Genomic DNA, 15,879 nt, shown 5'->3' with positions numbered 1-15,879 from the left:
GATCTGTCTACGTCCATCTTGCCATTTTATTCCCAAAAATTGAATCTCCTGTGCAGGTTCCTTGACCTTACTCCGTTTTATGGCAAAACCGGCTTTCAGCAGGATTTGGATTATTTTCCTCCCTTTCTCAAAGACTTCTTCCGCTGTATCGCCCCACACAATAATGTCATCAATGTATTGCAGGTGTTCTGGAGCTTGCCCCTGTTCCAGTGCAGTCTGGATCAGTCCATGGCAAATGGTAGGGCTGTATTTCCACCCCTGGGGCAGTCGGTTCCAAGTGAACTGGACACCCCTCCAAGTAAAAGCAAACTGTGGCCTGCACTCTGCTGCCAAAGGAATTGAGAAAAATGCATTGGCTTCCCCTCCTCCCTGGCAAAGCATGAGCCTCACAAAGTCCTTGGTCAGGGTAAACATCACTTACCAACAACTGAAAACATCGGCTTCACCAACACTGCTCTCAGGCTGGAAGTCAAAACACAGCACTCCACCAGCTAACACAAAGGAAAAACATGACTGCTACTGCTGAACCAAGGACACACTGGGGAAAAAAAAAAACAACTTATCTACAAAAAAATGGAGAAGGCACCATCTGCCCTGGGGAGCCTCGCTTCTCCTCAAAAACCTTTATTTCAGTGTCTGTAGTACAGGGCAGGTGCAGAGCATGAGTGCAGCCCTCTGGCCAACACAGGGACCAAAGGGACGAGGCTGCGCCCCCACAGCCCTAACAGCAGAGCTCAGATAGAGTTTGAAGCTGAAGCTTTCAAAGCCACAGCAGGAAGCCTTGCTGCTACATGAGGGTAATAAACCAGTGTGAACACACACAGCCTCTGACACAGCCATGTGCACCAGCCGCATCCACAGTAAGCCTTCTATTCCGTGTGGTGGTTCCATCACATTAACTCATCCTGAGTAGCCATGGCAACAAGTGCAAAAACCACACTGTTGGTGGGTCTGTATCCGTCGCTCACAGACCCTGGCACCACTAAGCTCGACCCTTGTGTGCATGATGCCTGGCGACCAAACCATTAACAGTGCCCCTTGATTTTGTTCGTCAGGAACACCTCTGCTCACAGACTGTCAGTTTGAGAGGTTTTGGAAAAAATCCCCAGAACCAAGGGGAAAAGGCAAAAAAGTAAGCTGCGGTCTTCAGCCAAATAGCAAGATGTTGGGTGAGCATCAAACTGCTTCATTATTTGCAAGGGGGGGGCACTGATGCAGTGTGGCTGCCAGGTTTGCAGCTTGAGAGCATCCAACACTTGTGCTTGTAACCAGTGAAATGCCCCTTCCTGGGCAGGGACCTGTGACAATGCTCTCCAGCAGTACCTTCTGGAGCCCGAGTGTGCCTGAAGTGCCTTGGTGCCCTAGATAAGACTCACTGGGGAGCCAATGTCAGAGGAGGGAGAATGATCTGACAGGAGGCATGACTTAAAAAGGCAACACTGGTGGCAGCAAGACTGTGGAAAGAGGGGAGGGAGCAGAGGGAAAGCACTAAATTCATCAAGCCCATATTTGTATCATTAAAAATATCTTTAATTTATAATGTCCTGGAATGTAGTTGTCACCCAGCTGTGCAGCCATCACTATGCTGCCTCTCACTTTTTTTTCCAGCTCCTCTCTCCCACCTCACTGGGACTGCCATCAATTTCTTCCCATCAACAGCAGTTACAGTAAACAGATTCATTTGCGGGCAATGGAAGCTGAGAGACAAAGGTAACAATATGATTAAGGTTTTTAATTCTATGCCTGAACAGTTAAGTCCAGAACTCATGATAATTAGCTGGCTGCAATGAAAGATCTTTAGTTGTTATCTTCCCTTTGTTTCATATAATTGTTCACTTTGGTCAGTTACATTTGTCCTTTAATCTGAATCCTTGCTCAATGAACTCTTCCTTTCCATCTATTCCCTGGGGCTGCAGGAAGCGCATTAGTAGTGCAAGAATGTGTGACTGATGAACATGGACACCAGGTAGCAGCCCTGGCCACACACCGCAGCTGGTGCGTCTTGCACACATGCAGGCGAAGGAGCACTGCCAGAACAAGGTGGCCACATTGCTGGAGTGGCTGAGGAGTGAGAGGATGGAGAAACAAGGAAAAAGGAAGAAGGGAAGGCTTCTGATACCACAGCACCTAAAACAAAGCAGGTGCTGGTTTCAACACCATGGACCTGCATTTGCTTAGCTTGTATCCCTCAGCTGCTTTGGTACTCAGAGAAATGATTATCACAAAGTATCAGACATACTTTCTCACTTTATTGCTTTTCCTTTAAAATACTAACAGAAGTGGTAATTGCCTGGTTAGCTTGCTTGCTGTTTTTATGCATTTGCATTCCATAACACAAAAAAATATATGTGATTGAGCCACCACACTGCATGTACAAAGCAGCCTCATCAGGGCTGATGCCACGAGAAGGCTGGTTTTGAAGGCAAGGAGGTTAAAAACCTCTCCAACAATATCTCCATTAAAAGGAAGAAGGAGGATATGCCCAAAGTATGATTTTTAATACTGGGTAACAAAGATCTCTCAAGGCCTGACTCCTCCTCACTGGTTACACCACTGAGTCCTAGCACTGCCCAGGAAAAACCTTCATGCCTGTCTTCGACCTTGCAGAACCAAACTGCAAGGGCTACCACCACACACTGGATCAACCTTCATCCAGGATAAATCAGCCCAGAGGCCTGCAGCATGGTACTTACAAATGCACAGGGGTATTCCCTAACACCTTCACGTTTAGTCTTGGCTTTTTGGTGTATGGGATCTGCACCTGTGGGAGACCTTACCCTTTTCCCCCCAGTCAAGTCCTAAACACATCCCCTCCATTGAGAATTCCAGAGGAGAGTACTGCAGGCTCCAGACTTAAGGTCTTTTGCTCAGTATTAGTCAAAATATCTCATCCTTTTTAGGTGTTTAAGAGTTAGTTTTTCTTTACCCACAGATCTAAAGAGCCATGTATTCATTGAGTGTAAGGAAGACACTCTTCTACTGAACCTGTGTTTAGTCACAAGTCAGAAGAGTATCAAGTGAAAGTAGGCATGTGTTGGGAGGAAACAGGAACAAGAAGCAGGAATCAGTGAGCAAAAGCTAACACGCATTTGGAAAATTTCAGCAGAAATAAGGCAGCAGCGGCACTGCAGAAAGTGAATCATTCTATGCCCTGCAGAAACAGTTACAAGAAATACTGGGAGAATGTTATGCAACACTAACTTTGACTTATCACATAACTTAGCACATAACACCAAGAAGACCCTGCAGAGAGACTATTTTGGCAAGTAATTTGCCCTCTCTGACCTGCCTGTAATCCGTGATAGCACTCTCATTGCTTTAGCGCTGAGTGGACTGGAAAAGAGACAGAAAAAAATGTCTTCTGAAGAAAAGAAAAAGGGAAAAGTCAGCCCTACAAAGGAAAATCAAACACTGACAAGTCACATAATGAGTAAGTAGAAATGTTTCTGTCTGCCTGCTCCTTTGTTATCTCTGGGTATGGCTTTCCCTCTGGACCCCTTTGCACCAATTCCTTTGCTTTTGGATGAAGTTTCAGCCAGAGGCACGGAGCAGCATTTCAGAGGAATTTCTGGTTTGGTTACCTCCTTGTCCTAGGGGTTGTGCAAAGGTTTTCCTGAACCTCAGAAGTGTTGTCTTGCATGAGCTGGACAATATCTGGCACATAAGGGCAGGCGTGGCACTCAGGGACCTAATTTCAAACAGTCATGCCAAAAACCAATTCAGACCTATGCTGACTGTGGAGAAAGTGAGTTGCCTAGGAATAAGAATATTGCGTTCTGTGAGAAGGAATATTTAAATATGGAGAATTAGCCACTGGCGACTGGTCTGGCCACGTCTGTAGCTTTGTGTGCTACTCAGAGGTTGGCTTTGAAGAGGAAAAAGCTGAGGAATCTGATCAACTCCAGCTTTCCACGCCAAAGCAACCTTTAAAATCTGTTAAGGTCTGTCTCAACATGCCAAAATTATAATTTTAGTCCTCATCTCTCTTCTTCCCTTTCCTCAGTAGCATTTTTAAGGAAGAAAGCATCTCCTAGGAAAGTGTGTGCTCTTGTTAAGAGAAATTTGTTCTGATTCAGAGGCTCAGCCCAGCTTTTGTCACAGATCTCACCTCAAATCAGTGCAACTTATTCTTCTAAGATGGGGTGGCACATCTGCCCCTGGATTTTGAGCCCTTGGACTGACTGGCCAGTGCTTGGGCAGGTAATATCTTTCCCATTAAGTTTTTATCAGGGGAACCTCACAAGCTCTATGAAAGCAACATTTTGCTGAGACACAGAACAGTGAGCTGAAGTCTTTGATCAGTGAAGGGTAACACAAAAGGAACTGCAGAAAGCTTTCCTCCCTGCACTTTATGAACCACTCAGACCACTGGTAGCATCGAAACGCATTGCATGCAGTTCTGGCACACAGCTTGCCTCTTGATTGCTGAGATGGGTTTCATTCCCCATATGGCGTTGCATCCACAAGGGCAAGGTTTCTAACACTGTATGAATTAGCAGTGGCTGATGTGTAGTTTGGACATCTACCAAGCAGTAGCACAGAACACATGCTGCACACCCTATTTCTAGAGGAATTCCCCTTCTTTGGTTGCTGTCATTCTTCTCCCCGGCTCTGCCAGGCACTCCTCTGCACCAACCGCGGTCTGACAGCCCTTGTAGGGCTGGGATATGTTCCCAGACCAGTATTTCAAACTGCTGATGCTCCAGAGACACAGGCATGTGCACACCCTCTCCTCAGAGTTTTCATCCCAAATGCTTGCTTATGCCTTCCCTTTTTCCCATCTCCTGGGCACATTCTTGAAACCTGCAGCAGGAGCTCATGTACGCATTCCCGTGCCCTTGAATCCATTAACTGTAGCAAAGTGATTCATTATTTTAGCCTCTTTATGGCATCACTGTTAACTTACTGCACATTGATACTTCCAGTCATATAAATGATAATCTTAAAATAAGGAGGACATGTTATTGAAATATTTATAATTGGAGCTGTATGGAGCAGAAAAAGATCTAAATGGGCATAAGAAAGCAACAAAAAATTAATGATTCAGAGAAAAAATACTATGTTTTAATCTACGGGGTGTGTGACAAACCCAAGTAATTAGAAGCTAAAAGGGTACATGACCAATGTGAGAGCCTCAGGACATGCCTTCAAACGCTGTCAAATTAACACTGTCTCAGAGGGAGCTTTGTTATAGCTGAAACACACAAGTGAAAATGCGAAGGCTCACCCTGTCCATGCCCACAGCATTTATCTTCACAGGAATCTCAGAGGGGTGGATGAGGAGATACCTGCCCCTGCAGCTGAGAAGGGGCATGCCTTCCCAGGGGTCCTCCCTACCCGTCCATGGAGCTGGGGGTGCCCTACAGGCCTCAACACTCCAGGGGGAGTGCCGATTAATCCAGTTCTTGAGGGCTGTGCCTTGGCCAGGGGCTTTCCTCCTGGTCCTGCAAGCTATCAGGTTAACCTGTGGGGGTTTTCTTCCCCCATTCTATCTCCACCTGTCTACACTGAACTGTTGAACTTGATGGCAATGAAGGTCATACATACAAAATAATTATATATACTCTGTGCACCTTTCCACTGGCACATCTTCCTTCTGCATCTTGTTACTGAACACTCAAACAAGGAGGTCTCCTAGAAACCTGCACATCACCTCCTTACCTGTAACCATGTCTGCTTCTTTCCACAAATTGCTTAGACCAGGACGCTCTCTGCTACACTGGCATACAGCTGTAGTGGGCCACTTCTGCGCGAAGACGCCAGGACCAGAAGCCGCACGTGCAATCCTCTCCTCCTGCCATATTCACCCCATCCTCTCCTTGTATTCTGAGTTTGGGAATCATCCTTATGCAGAGAACCGTCCGGTTGCTCAATTCTTCACTGCGCACAGCTTGGCAGGGGTCAGTGGGTGAGCTCTGTGCTGTGGGATCCACAACGGCACAATGCAAAAGTCAAGCAAACATGCACATGTTTAGAAAAGATGGCTCAGAGGTTTTCACCCTGTGGTTCATTCAGCCTTATTCAGGTTATTTCCACTCAGAAATGAGAGGGAAATGAGAGTGAGGACTGAGAACAATTAAAGCTTGAGCAGCTGTAAAGTGTTACAGTCAGAGCTGTAATTAATTTCTACTTTTTTTCAGTAATTAATTTCTAATTTTAAAATGTTGATTTCACTAAAATGAATGTAACAGAACAGAATAGAATAGACTAGGCTAGACTAGACCAGGCCAGACCAGACTAGAAAAGAGCAACAGAACAAACAGAACAAACAGAACAGAACACTGCTTTTTACCAACGCTGCACTGTGACTATGTGACATTCATTTAATTGCCTTATTTTACTCTTAAGGTAGCTGAACCACTTCAGCTCATTGTAAAGCTAAATATATCTGGATCTCTTAGTTTGTGTCTTCTCAACTAATGGAAAAATGCATAGTATTTTCATTTCTCTTTTTTTTTTCTTTTTTTCCCTGGACTCCACTTAAACAAAACTGAAGTTCTGTAATACGATTGTCAAATGCAGGTAGACAGTAAGAAATGAATTGTACTTTAGATGTACTACATGATATAACCAATGAAAAATTAATTACTGGAGTAAAACTAATGAGTGTTCTTCTACACAAAGCACAGGTCTTGGGCTGCACACAGACTGGCACTGCTAATAAAGGTCTCTCCAGGTCCTCTAAGGCAGCACTAGGTCTTCATATGTGGGGGTCTGGCAGCATGGATGGGTAAGTTCCTCCCTATGAGGGTGGTGGCATGGCTCATGCCATGCAGTGAGGATGCTTGCCACCAGGCTCCTGAAAGTGTTGGTTTTCCCCGCAAGGGGCTGGTGAAAGGAGTAAACACAAGGCAAGGAGGGGGAAAAAGAGTAAGGAAGAGGAGGGAAAGGAATGTTGTGAGTTGAATTAGCTGAGCTCCTTTAACTGAGCTCTTTTGACTGGGTGGTTTTGCTTAGCATGAATAGTGGCTGAGCATGGGAAGCTGAAACTGCTGGAGCCTTAGGCTAGCCAAGCAGCTAGCTCCTACCTAGATAAAGCTGAACTTAATTTAAAGCCTTTGCTTAGTTATGTAAATTAAGACCTTGAAACCAGTGCAAACTGGAAGATGAAGGAGCTGCATCCCTTAGCAAGGAGCACCAAGCGGGAAAGTTAAGTAGGAATTTCGTGGTACCAAAGAAAGAACCCAGAGATGGACAAGCAGACTGTTGCACGAGAATTCACCACTGGATGAATGGTTGGGAGCCTAGAATGTCAGAGTATGCCAAAACTCAGGGATTTCCTTGTTCTGGGTCCCTCTCCAAAGGCAACCAGCTTGAGCTGCTGCTATTCCTGTGGCACCTGCGAGCAGAGTATACTACCAGGCAAGTCACCCTACATTTACAGTGAACCTAGAGCTGCCTTTTGGCAGGAACCCAGTAGGAAAATCTGGAAAAGAGCCTGTCAGTGGGGCTTTGCTGTGGGTGCAATAGAAAGCCTGGCCATGTGTTTTGGTCATTCTCATGTCATACTAATTTTTCCCTTAGTAAGCTCATGGAGGTGTCAAACCTGATATCAAATGCAGCAGAATTCAGGCTAAAATTACTGGTTTTGAACAAAGGCACGGCAGGATTCAAGCCAGAGGACAGAGATAAAGTGGGTCTATGTCTTGCTGAGCATTATGTTTCATGATATTTTGCTGCACTGCTCATAAAGTTTGAGAGCTACATTTTCTTTTGTGGAGATTTTTATTTCTTAAAAACCTAGCATTTTACCTGAATCTTAGATGCCTAAAGTTGAATTATACTAAATAAATGACACCCTCCCCCCCTCCAAAAAAAAAAAAAATCCAAACCAAAAAACAAGTAGAATGTAAAAATGTGTTTTGTTCTCTTTGGCTTGAGTCGGTGAAGGCATTTCTGATTAATTAGGGAGTTGATGCTCCCAATTTGCAAAATGACACAAACCCATAAAAGTAAATGGAGAATGACAGCTGAAGTGAAAAGAAGTGCTTCTTGGGCAGTTTTCTTAGTCATCTTTCCACCCCTTCCATTTGGGGAAGAGTTTGACAAGCTGATGAGCAACTAATGCACAAGGCAAAAGACGCATCTGTGTCATAAAAAGTATCTATGAGTCTACAAGCACCCTCACCACTGCACAGGAAAGTAATGTTCCCTTAATTGTCTTGAAACATCATAATTAGAGCAGAGGAACTCCATAATTAGAGCAGAGGAACAACATGTGCAACAGGAAAGTACTAACTAGTATGTATGAGATGTTTAGGGTTTAAGTGTGCACACAGTTGCTCCAGTGCGAGGTGGTGCAGAGCTGCAGCACAGACACTCACAGTCTCACACACAGGGAGCTCAGCATCCCTGCACCACAGCAGGGTGCTCTGCACCATGCACCAGACTGCAGAGCACAACACCACCACTCTGGGGTCCATGGGAAACGAGGCCCATGTAGGTCCAGGCTGCACATCCTATACAACCCCACAAGCACCACCTGCGCCCTTGTACAATCCCAACAGAACACACCTAACTGTAATGTACACAAATGTGAGAGGAGTAAAGTCTTGCAAAGTCTGCCAAACATTGCAGGGTCACTTATCCAAGCCCTTTCTGCAAGACATAGGCACAAACAGAAAATGGGATCTGAAGGAGCAGAAGCAAGGCGGTACTTTCTGGCTTACACTATGCAGGTCCATGCTCTCTAAATCTCAGAATTGTGAAAAGAGTACTTCTGGGCTTCTACTGTAAATCACAGTTTCTAGATATCACTCAAATCCTTCAGAATTGAATTTTCATTTGATATTATTTGAACTTCCCATCAGTCTGCTTGTACTTTGAATTTTGTCACTTGTAGTGCTGGAGAGTTTGTTGTTCACACTTCATTTAGCTGGAAGTCCTATTAATCCGATGCACATTATTGCTTTGTGAGATTTATATTGCTACCTTGGTCAAATGTATTACTTGAACAACCACCCAGTACTAGCACAAGATTCAGTCTTCTTGTAAGCACAGGAGATCAGGTCAGGAACGTACTCCAAGAAGTTGCTTTCGTTGTTGCAGCAACAGTGCAAGTTTCTGTATAAACTTCAGATGTAAATTGCAGGCAAACCATGTTCTTGTAGTTAGCATGTGCATCACATCATAAGCCTTTAAAAATGTGCAGTGATGCTGCTTTCAAGAACAGTCCAAACAGAAAAATCTTTTTGGTGTAAACAGAAATATTAATCCAGTCATGATAAAAATTGTCTCCTTGATCAAAAGATGGAACTGTCCACTAGAAGGAGAAAGAGCAATACCATAGTTTGTTCCTGGCTCGTTCTCTAGCAAATGGAGAGAAAAGGGTCATTAATCCTGTTTAATTTTGTAGGAGTCATGTGCACATACACATATTATCAAGAACCACTTGTGTTTTTCTTTAAAGGACCAGGAAGCAAAACATTGGAAATGGTCATTCCAAAATGAAATAGCTATTTAATTGGCCATTATTGGCACATATTGGGCTTCTGATCTATTCAGGAAAATAACAAATTTGTACTTTCGGTTTGCGATTATTGAGCAGAAATTGTATAAAGTGATGGAGGTTTTGGATTTATTTTAAGGAACATTTTGGTTTTATTTCAACGAAAACAATTTCATTTTTTCTGAGTTATGTAATATTTTCTAGGCAGATGTTTCTATTCTACATAATTTCTACCCCAGAATTATCTACTGGACACAGTTAAATTGCATACCTGATGTCCTGTACCCAGTCATAGCTAATAAATGTCTCTATTTGAATACTTAATAGACATAGAGGGCAAGAGAGCAAGACAGTTCCTGGTTTTCAGGGTATAACAGAAATGTCTTGCTCAGATTTCCCCTAGCTTGCAGCAGGGCTGGAGTAGTGATTTCTGCAACCCCATGTCACAGTCTCTGTCCAGCCTCCTCCCTTTGCACATTCACTTACCTGCAGCTATTGCATGCTCGGTCTCAGGTGGATACTGTGAAAACATAAAAGGATAAAACAAGTTTGTGACAGAGATATTCGTCACATAAGAAGGAAAAGTATGAAACCAGCATGGTTTAATTTGTTTGGTTTAATGATTCTGTTTCCTCTTAGAGTGGTTGGGGTCACCTCTTTCTGTTCAAAGCCTGATCCCTGTCCTCTCTGCTGCTCAGAGCGGATCCTGGTTTGCTCCCCTGGTGCTGCCTGTCCTGCCCACTGGAGGAAGCGAGGCAAGGATCTGGCGGCAGGGTCGGCTGTCGATACTCGGGGGCTGTGGGGCTCTGCTGGCAGCAGGTGATACCAAGGGGCACAGCGAGCACACAGCAGCTATCACAGTTGCCGCTGGAGGGACACATGGGGTTCCTTTGCCCTGAGACAGGCCGGGGCTGGGTGCCCTGTCCCTGAAAGTAGCTCTTGCCCCTCGGTGCTCACGTGTGCCTGGTGTGCCCCAGCCTTTCACACGCATAAATCCTTCCAGGGTGCTCAGTTCATACAGCTTCAGAGCACCCATGCTGCAGTCCAACCCCCACCGCCAAGTAACTGATTGGATTAGCAGTCCTGGCTGATAGCATGTCTGCTCAGCTGTGCGGGCTCATCAACCTCCCCATCCTGCTTGCTAATAAATCTGGCACCAGGGACCATTCCACTTGATGATCTATCCTTGGGGAGTTTTTAAGGCTTCACTCTGAGAAAACTACTTGGAGTATTGAAATTGAAGCTCTGCTGTTGTGTTGTCCCAGAAAGTCACAGGAGGTGCCTGTCCCCCAGGTGGAGGTAGCTATTACATATTCAAGTGAACAAATAGGCCCTGCTTTTGGAAGACAGGCATCCCCACCACGCAAATGGAATGGAAGAACCCATGCTCATCTCCCAGCCTGTCACGTTAAGGCATGAGCCCGAGGAAAGAACACATGATGCTATTATTACAGGCTCTGCTGCTGAAGACATGTGCAATGCCTTTGCTGAAAGAATTAAACAAAAGGGTAACTATTATACCTGGGCTCTCGGTCATCAGAACAGCTCTGCCATTTATGCACCTCTGATATGCATATTGCCAGAGAGCTTTCCAGGCTGCAGGAAACCAACCTACTTCCCCAACCTACTAGAGGCCCTGCCTTCACTAAGGCTTCATGATTCAACCACGCCGGAATTTGCATTGCTCTGCTTGCAGGGTAGGCTTCTGCTTTAATACATCTACTTGTAATCAGCTTGTAAAGGACACTGCCTGAATGAATAGGAAGACAGCATTTGTGGCATCTATAGTATCTGTACAGAAGATGTATAAATAAATTGGCATTTTAGTTCTTTTCTCAGACTTACTTTTGGAGAGCTAAAGAGAAGCAGCCTAAGAAGGGCTGAATGCAGCAAGACAATGGAAAATCTTCCAGATTGTTAAGCTGCTGTGGCTTTTGACTTAACCTCCACATCAAAGTTCCATAAAACCCAATTTCCTTTGTTGCTTAAAGTTAATGAATGCAGAGTCACAGGCTGAGTTGTTGCAAAATATTACTGTGAGGTTTTAGCATTTATTTTCATTGAGTAGCCTGCAGAGGCAAAGTCTGAATCCATGACAGGCTTGGGAGAACCTTACAGCATCCCTGTATTGATGACACACTGGAAGCATTCAGGCTATTCAAATATCTGGCACATTGGTAATACACTTGTAAATGACTCAGAAGGAATGAAAAGCATGTCTGATTAACCAGATTAGATTATATAAATACCAAATAATTTAAAATGATGAACAAGCAGCTTTAACAACTAGAGAGAACTTTTCTTCCCTGAACAAAGATCCCTCTATTTCTTCCCGAAACTGAGCCACCCTCACGGAGGTTGCCTCAAATGCGTGGTGCTGTCTAGAGATTTGAGTTTGTGCCTGGATGCTGTCCTCGTGTCCCTGTCTCCCATTGAAGAGGAGCTTGAATACTGGGGCTCTAGGAGGTTCTATGTAATGGGTGGGGTTCCAAAGCAAGGGAAGCTGGTCTTTCTGAACACCTTGACACACGAGTTGTGCCTATAGCTAGGAGGAATGGAAAAAGGAGAAGCAGAAGAAATGTTTTATGTGTCTGCAGAGTTTCTCTCCATGCTGTAGGCATGGAACAACTGGGTCTTTTCCATTGGTAGGCCCTCTGCTGTTCTACTGTAGCTTTTTTCCTACCTGATTCTTTTTTGGCAGATATAAAGTGAAAGCCCTTTTATTTATCAAGATGCCAATAACAGCCCTGCACACTACAGTTTAAATTCCTGTGAATGCTCATGACAGCTATTACCTCCACAACACAGGCATCTGTCTTCCAGAGTGCTTGGTGTGCTGACTGAAAACTCACTTTCTCTGAGTTTACTACAGTGTCCATCCCATTGGGTTTTAGAAGTTCTGGAATAGCAACAGAAAACAACAAATATATGATAAGTTTTTTGCATATCACTTTATAATCTTCTTCTTCAAGTACTACAGTTACTTAAAACAGAAATCCAAAAGCCAAGGACTGTCTTCATTGCATTATTTCAAGTTTTCATCAGTTCAGCTGGGAGGAGCATACTAAGCTCAGCCTCCTTGCAGTGTGGGTGCAAATCTTCTCTGCTCACTGTGTATAGCTCAGTCTGAATTTAAAGTTCAGGTCCTATTGCATGTTGCAACCCACCCCAGATAGAGCTGAATCTGGCCAGGGATGTCAAAGACAACAAGAAGGGCTTCTATAAGTACATAGGAGAAAAAAGGCAGACTAGGGAAAATGTGGGCCCATTGCTCAGTGATATGGGAGACCTGGTTACACAGACATGGAAAAGGCTGAGGCAAAGAAGGCATTCCTTCTTTGCCTCAGCCTTTACTAGCAAGACCAGTCTTCAGGAATTCCAGGTCCCAGAAACCTGGTAAAGGTACAGTCAGGGAATACTTAAGCAGACTGAACGTACATAAGTCAAGCGTCGATTTGTGCTGGTGTGGAGGGAGCTGGCAGATGTCATTGCAAGGCCGCTCTCTATAATCTTTTGTCAATCACGGAGATAGGGAACACTGCTGTGGAGACTAGAGGAGTGCAAAAGTCACTCCTGTCTTCAAGAAGGACAAGCCAGGGAACCACAGGCTGATCAGCCTTACATTGATCCCTGGGAAAGTGGTGGGGCAAGTAACCTTGGAATACTGGACATTACAGGCAAAAACCCTCGTCAGGACTAGTCAGCATGGCTTCACCAAGGGGAGAAGAAGTGATTGGCTTGGTAGATAAATGGAGAGCAGTGGCTACTGTCTACCTGGACTTCAGTAAGGGCTTTGTCACTGTTTCCAATCAGAAATGTCAAAAGTTTGCCTTTCGTCTAAGGCAAATTTTTGAAGCATGAGCTGGCTGAGCAGTGTGTAGGGCTGAAAACTGGCTGACAGGCCAGGCCCAAAGGGTGGTAATCAATGGCACAAAATCTACTTGGAGTCCATTAAGTAACAGTCTACTCAGGGGCCAATACTGGGTCCACTCCTGGTTAACATCTTCATCAGTGCTTTAGATGAGGGGGCAGAGCGTATTCTCAGCAAGTTTGCAGATGACACCAAACTGGGAGGAGCGGCTGATTTGGGAGCATGTCATGCTGCCATCAAGAGGAACCTCAACAGGCTGGAGAAATGGGCACTCAAAACTCATGAAGTTCAACAAGGGAAAGTGCAAAGTCCTGCACCTGAGAAGTAGTATTTGCAGCTACTTGAATGGTGTGCACCTGCCTGGCGATGATTTCAGCAGGGAGGCAAGTGATTCACTGTGTATGCAGACATGTCATACTTAATGATCTGAAGACTCAGGTGAAGCTTATATTGGGCAGGAAGAACCAAGGCGCTGCAAGAGGAAAACCATTTTATGAAGTTTTGATGGAAGATTTTGAGTCAGAGAAGCAGACTTAGGAGTAACAGGAAAGGAACCTATGTGGGGTCCTTGGCATCATCTTCATTTGAGCACTCAGATACCTCAGGGAGGCACCAGAAGCACAATAAGAGGGTGTTCTCCAATAGGTTGCAGAGAGATCCCTTGTGCAGCTTGTTTCATGGCTTTTGTTGCACTGGTGTCTCCAGGGTGGGCACAGGACAGTCAGGGCTGATCCTTCATTCCCCATGCCCCCTGTGCTCTGCCTTCTTCTCTGGGTTCATCCTGTGATGGTCCATCTCAGCCTGCTCAGCACTGGGGTGGCTGGAGGCCCCTATTCCTCCTTGGCAGCCTTTGTGGCAGTGGGCAGGCTGCATACCAGCAGGATGCTGACTTCAGGGTGGCGGCAAGCTGCTAACGCCATGGCACCTCCGAGGTGCTTCAGCATGAGAAAGAGCTTCAGCCTCAGCCCAGGCACTGCCCAGTGGTTTACACAAGGCTGGTCTGTTGGGTGCACACACACACATTCCCCATGTGCACTCCTACCCAATGCCTTGTGCAAAACAACCTGAACAGCATGTGACAGCTGAACCCACAGAGGGATGCTCACAGCTGTGGTTGCAGGCAGGGGATGCTCACAGCATACATCCCATGCTGTGGCTGAAGTATCTTGAGAGGGTAACTCAGGTGGTGATGGACAAACTGAGATGCCAGCCTGTACAAGACAGTCACCATGCCTTCTGATCAGGACAAAGGAGAGAAGGAAATTCCCAAACACAGCACCTGAACAGAGTATGAGGCTGTTGGAGTCTGAAACTGGAGTGTTTGCTTAATGTATGTGTATAGTGATTAGACAATTTAAAAATGCATGCTGATGAATGGTAACTGATAGGGAAAAGACTGGTGCCTTATATGAAGCTTTGACTCAGCTACTCACAGGGGTGAGGACAGCTGGGACTCTGCATCCAGGAAGCTGAAAAGCTGCTCCCCAGACCACTGTCTGGTCACCCACAAACTCCCTGCTTCTTTTCCTGACAGCCTGTGGGTAGGTAGGAGTAGAGGATATCTTAGTGAAAATCCAGTGTCAGATCAGATTATGTGGATATACAGGCCTGGTCAGGTGAGAGGAAGGCTGGAAAAAACACGGGAGGCTTTTTTTGGTTGGGTTTGTGGGTTTTTTTGCCTGTAGGTTTCCTGCTACACCGTTGGAGGTGATACTGATAGCATCCTGGAGAGGCAGGTGCTGATGTGAAGTGCTCCTGGGGCTGTGTTTCAAAGGCCTCACTATAGGGGAAATAAATTGCACACCATTTCAATGTGAGGGGTGTAGACAGACTGTTGAGCATTTTGGATGCCACAGAAAAAGCAAACCATCTGCTGTTGCACAACCAGGTACGGGAACATTCCCTGGTTGCTCTGGCTCTGGCTTGCAAAGGCAGCTCCACTGGCCTGTTACACCCAAGCTGATCCAAATATGTGCAAATGCTTCCACAAACATATTGTGCCATCAGCACAAGTCACTTAACTGGTTTCTAATGGGTACCAGATATAACTCTGGTATTGGTTTTAATTACTAAGTACATAAAAGCTTCAGGTGGAAACAGCATTCCTGAAAGACTGAAAATGAACTCTCACAGCTAAGCACACACCAGCTACTTGGCAGCTATCTGAGCAGAATGTGCAAGTAGAACTGCATTTTTTCTTTCATGAAGACATCTGCAGTAGCATCTGATGCCTTATTACTACTATCACTTTATGAACAGCCTGGGCAGGATGGGCACAGCAATGTTTGCATCCTGTTCTTCCCTTGTTGTGAGCAGCAGTGGCGTGGGCACTCTATGCTGCTGAGCACAGTGAGAGTTGGGTGGCTGATGGAGAACCACTGCCTTTGCCATGTGTTGTCACAGCAGGCTGCCCAGACCACGTGTCCTGTGGTGTGTCCTGTTGCGTGATAACTGCATGCGCCTTTGACAGCAGCACTGTGCATGATCCCTTCCTGATTTCATGGCTGCAGGCCTAATGCAGCAGCAGCAGCTCCATGCCTTGCGTCCATGGGGACTTGGT

This window comes from Pezoporus flaviventris, unplaced genomic scaffold, assembly GCF_033815535.1.
Source record: "Pezoporus flaviventris isolate CSIRO_AGI_PZ_B2104156 unplaced genomic scaffold, CSIRO_AGI_Pfla_v1 ptg000004l, whole genome shotgun sequence".
Lineage (NCBI taxonomy): Eukaryota > Metazoa > Chordata > Aves > Psittaciformes > Psittacidae > Pezoporus > Pezoporus flaviventris.
Note: the sequence above shows the minus strand (reverse complement) of the source record.